Consider the following 5,341-nt stretch of genomic DNA (forward strand, 5'->3'; position numbering starts at 1 on the left):
AATTCAATATAAAAGAAAAAATAAATAGCCAAGCACATTGCTTTTAGAGTCTCCCCTGATGAATCCACTAGCATGAACAAACTGAAACTAACAAAGGCAAGGAGTATCATGTGCTAACATCAACCAGCTGATTCGCAATTTCAGGGTGCCAGCAGAAGAGTCTATAAACAACATCAGATGAAAGAAGACATAGAAGGTTGAGTATTGCACTCTAGATCCATCAACAGTATTCATTTTCAAACAGTTGGAAATAAGCTCCTATGTACACTGCAAATGAATGAGAACAGAATACAAGCGCAAATGAATGAGAAAGTGTTTTTATTTGTTTGTTGGTAGTTAGTTACAGTTATAAAAAGAGTTTTATGTAAAAATTTAAAAGATTGGAGTTATATGTAATAATAATAAAAATTGGAATTGGAGTTGGAAAATTGTAAAAACATCAAAAACCTGTTTTTCCTTTTCAGAAAATTTTTTCGAAATTATTTTTTAAATTTTCAAGATCAAACACCACAATTTCTAACTCCGAAAAAATTATTAAAAAAAATAAAATAAAAAATTTCATGGCCAAACGGGCTCTTATTATACCTAGTCCCTCCCTTTTAATGACAAAGTTAAAAGAATAAGTGAAGAACCACGAAAATGAAAAAAAAAATCATAAATCAGACAGCATCAGCAAAGTGCAATTACACCACTTGAAAATTTGACCGCACATGATTGCGCAGTCCAGTGCTCGAGCAGGCAGACACTAGTTTTCTTACTTCCTATGCTATGCAACCAACTAGATGGTTGGGGCTTCAGCTGGCGGCCATCCAACATATTACGGGGCTGATTTTTGGATTTTATTTATTTTATGGTATTTTTTGATTTTTGAATTTTTTTTTTTAGGGTATTATCATACATGGTTTGTAAGGACATGTTATAAATAGATCCTAAACACATTTTACATGGACTTTTGATCGAGAGAGCTTGGAGAGGCAGAGAAGAGTTTAGACCACGGATTTCATTACATCATATACAACTAGATTAAATATGAAGGTTTGGATCAATCATAATTTTTTCTAAATCTTTTTCTTCAACTTAGTTATTTATAGGGTTCTAACAAATGGAGTTTGGATGATTACTGTGGATTTTAATTTTTACTTTCATGCTTGAATTCATTCATGGATTTTAAATTAAACTGAGAATTTGTTTATTATTTTACTTAATCGGGAGAGGATTATTCCAGTGAATAAAATTATTTTAGCTTGTTTGGTTTGAATCTTGATTTATTCTAAGTAATCGAACGAGTTTGTTTAAATTATTGATTGAATCAAGAGGAAAAATATTCGAAAAACGTTCTTTCTCAAGACTATACCCCAAGCAATTTTCTTGCATATTTTCACTGGGCTATAATTAGTCTATTCAATTGAGTGTAGAGGTAATCAAATAGAATCTAGGCCTTAGGAATATCCTAATTAACTATTGATTTTGTGAGAATTGAAAAGACTTAAGATGTTAACAATAAAACTGAGTCAGATTCCAATTATCATCCTGCATCTCTGTTGTCTATTACCTAAATTCTCATATTGTTAGTAACCTTTGCTTGTGGTCAATTGTCTTTATTTACATTTTAAGTCAATAATTGTGGTTCAAAACCACAATCAAATCAAGTTTTAATCACCTAAATAATAGTTAGCAAGTTTTATTGAATCATTATTTGTATCAATCCATGTGAAAACAATCTTTATACTATATTATCTTTGGCTAACGAAGTTTATAATTTATAGTATGTTTTGAGTTCATCGGTGATTGCAAATCAACCCTTTGACATATGGATGGTTGAGAACCTGCGCTCTTTTTGAGGTGTCTTTTAAGGTTGGTCACTTGATTTTCCCTTTACAAACTCAGTGTGACCACCACTTTATGCATCCGACTTCTTTTTTTTTTTTGGTCTACACAGCTTCTTATTAAGCCTTTTTGGATAATTTTGTGCCTTACTCCGCCAGTTCGGTGTCATTACTAAGGCAGGGATAAAGAGTCAGATTACTCTCAGCCGAGAATTAGTGAGATCCTTTTCGATTCTTACTCATTTTATAAGAACTTTTAATACTCGAGCAACAGAGGCACAAAAGAGGAGGACAAGTTGGTAAGTGAGTTTGGTTCCCTTGTGAAAGAGAATGATTTAGTTATCATTCAAAGAGGTTGTGGCTAGCCTGCTGATGAATTATAAGTTGAAGGGCCCAATCCTTTTGAGAGCATCACTTTATATCAGCATGATCGGACCTTTGTTTATACCTATTCATTTAGCATGGGTCTTGGTGACCCTGTAGATGAAGTGACTGCTATATTCTGCAATACCCTTCAAGGTGTGCCTTAATCCACTTGGCCCAGGGATTTGGAGTTTTCTCTTACTCGTTTGTTTCCCCTTTATTCTTCTCTTCTCACTCGAGGAGGGATAATTTAACTATCTGGTTGCGATAGAAAATATCCTTTGCAGTTTGGATGATCACAAATATTAAGTTTTGTCCATCAATTCATTGTGTTGATCCTCTTGATTTGTCTAAGAATATTTATCTTGTAACTTAGAATTCTAACTGTAAGTGATGCAGATTATCGACCTTCTATTTTCTACATCGTTCTTTGATTTTAGCTGCTAATCATCCTTTATTTTGTGCTGCTCCTTAATGGATTCCTCGCTTGAGGATGTGTTTCATCCACTTAGTCAGAAAATTTTGCCTGTGGATTGAGAAGATTTTGAGTTCATCTACTATCGAACAGAGTTCGTGGATTTATTTATCAAATCATTTTGGCTGGAAATCCAAGAACCATTGTGATCTCATTGTCCCACAATCATAGTTATTTTTTGTTTGCACTTGGTTTTTTATGCCTTTCCTTTGTAGGCTTGTCTTTTGGCCCTGTGATTTTGACATCCCGAATTGTCTCCTTTAACTTAGTCGGAAGGATACCCTATAGGGTATTGTATGCTCTTAAAGGTTCATCTAGGCGGACCTTCCTCTGAGGATGTACCCAACCCTGCCAAGAGAAGGAGAACCAAAAGATTAAGGCCCTCCACAAGTAGGTTTGATTTTGGGGTGTAATTCCAGAAGATGATACTGAAATAACAGGAGAATTACTGAGACAACTGGAGAATCACCACTAACTTGGGAATTGAGTGCTCTTAGCATTAATTTTAAGGTACGTTGCTTATTTGGAGTGAAGCAAAATCATCAGGGGAATGGCGTAGAGCTCATGGACTTCGGGAACCTTATATTATGAGATCTCCCATGGCCCTTAAAGAAATGCATGTTGTTGCCTCTCCGTCTTCTTTGGGAGTTCCTATGCCTCATTTGATTTTGACACCCTATAGTATGCCGATGTCAAGAGTCCATTCATTGATAACTTTGGTCATTTCTCTTATTACCCTTAATATTTCTCCTAATTTGACTCAGGGCTCAACGTAGTTTCAAATGACTTTTTTGTGAATAGCCAATGAGGTTAGCATAACTTTAAAATCAGTAGAAGTGACTAATTTTTTGAATTATGTGGACTCTGTGAGAGATTATCAAAATATGGATGTTGCCTCAATAGAGTGCCTAATTAATGATTGTGCTCATGTTGCAGCCATGGAAAGTAATTTGACATTTCCAGTATTCGTGCATGCATTCTTTCCCTTTTTGTTAGAGATTTTTACATTATCTTATTCAGAATAATATCCTAGCTACAAAAGGTCTTTGACGAGTTTTAAAAGAGAGAGAGAACCTCTTATCAAGGTGCTCCTACCTTGAGAAGACTCTTTCTACAATGGGAGATTGTCCAATTCCAGTGCAGGCCCTTGCTCAATGAGCCTCCAAGGTCAAAGAGCTATGATTTGAAAGGGACATAATTTTGAATGAGTGAAAAATGTATCAACAGGACGTGATTTGTTGGTCCAAAGAGGTAGAGGACTTGAATCGTGAAAATGTTGAACAAGCTAGTGCCATTGAGAGGCTTTTGAGAAGAAATCTAAACTAAGAAAACATATCTGATTAGCTGGAGCTGAGTCACTACTCCCATAAATAGCTTTGCGTTCTCAGAGGCCACCTCAAGATAAAATCCAGTGTTTTCAAGAGAAAATCTGATCCCTGTTCAAGAAAATTAGGCTCAAGGATAAGCACCTTGACGTGAGAAGTCCCAGAGATACTCAGCTGATTTGCCTAAGGATCTTGGGAGAGACTCAAGTTGCAGGTTTTCACTTGCATAGGGAGATTGTCGAGTCCTAGGACATGGTTGACCTTGCACACCAACTGGATTTATAGGGGGTATCTATATATTTCTTTGAGGGTAAAGTATCAGAGGTCAGTCTATCTCAAGTAGGATAAAGGCTCTTTTACCTATGTGTATTTTATGTGATTAGTTTGTTTGTCTCAGATCTTGTACTCAAGATCTTGAGGTTGAACCTTTGTATTTGATATTAAATATATTAATGAAATTACTCGATTTCTTATTTCTCAATTTTCTTCTTCTTTACATAAAGATAGGAAGTTAAGAGAATTATTCTTTTTGAGGCTTGAACTGCTAGATTTACAAAAGATGGAATGGCTTTAACGCCTTGATTTTTGTGTATCGTCGCTTTGAATTGACTGGATCATCCACGTGGTAGCCTTGCATGACCCTTTACTTTTCGTGCATTGATTAGGCTTTCTAGTATATATAAGGGTTTTTCAAGACTGGTCTTTTATTCTATTTAGAGACTTTCTTCTTCAATATTGGGAGAGAGAAAGAAAAGCTCCTTCTTAATTGCTCCCAATATTCAGACTTTAAACTAGGTCTCTCATATTGTTTTTGCCATATCGTTGTCTTTGATCCCAGTGGTTGACCTTGGGTTGTTCCACTAAAGTCATTAATAAGGGTAAGGTTAAAACTATGGGTGAGTTCAAGGACAAGAGAGGTCTAGAGCGGTTCTCCAATTCGTGCCTCTCCCTTCCCTTAACTTCCTTGAGGTGGTGCGTTAGACCCTTGGGCCTTTTATGCCCTATTAGCGAGTTTGGTGATTATGGTGGTTGCAGGTCCCAAAGATTATGTTAATTCAACTTGCCCATGCCCATTCACGAGTTGGGGTCTGTGGCTTCCACACAATGTAGAAGTGATTGCCCTTTTTGTGAGTATCCCCAGGGTCATACCTTAAGCATTTCCCATCATTGATTCTGCTCGAGTATATTTTGAGACCAATTTAGTAAGTGTTGACTCATTGTTATTGATGATACAAGATCAACACAAATCAATTTTTATTTTTTATATTTCTTTGCAAAATTATCTTCGATGTCGAGCCGTAGATATCTCGCGCAATTCAATCAGAGATTACTTTAAGTCTATTTGTTTGAAC

The 5,341-nt window shown here is 35.8% G+C and overlaps 1 long non-coding RNA gene across 2 annotated transcripts; it reads left to right on the top strand.

The window, feature by feature from the left end:
- The first annotated feature begins 515 nt into the window (after positions 1 to 515).
- On the top strand, positions 516 to 4,470 carry LOC107842519. Of its 2 annotated transcripts, XR_007044966.1 has the most exons (3): positions 591 to 1,035; positions 1,767 to 1,854; positions 1,940 to 4,470. It is a non-coding gene; the product is annotated as an uncharacterized LOC107842519 (long non-coding RNA). The 2 variants fall into 2 exon arrangements; XR_001665832.2 differs by having other exon boundaries at positions 516 to 1,035; positions 1,767 to 4,470.
- Positions 4,471 to 5,341: the final 871 nt, after the last annotated feature.

The sequence above is a fragment of the Capsicum annuum genome, chromosome 9, assembly GCF_002878395.1.
Source record: "Capsicum annuum cultivar UCD-10X-F1 chromosome 9, UCD10Xv1.1, whole genome shotgun sequence".
NCBI lineage: Eukaryota > Viridiplantae > Streptophyta > Magnoliopsida > Solanales > Solanaceae > Capsicum > Capsicum annuum.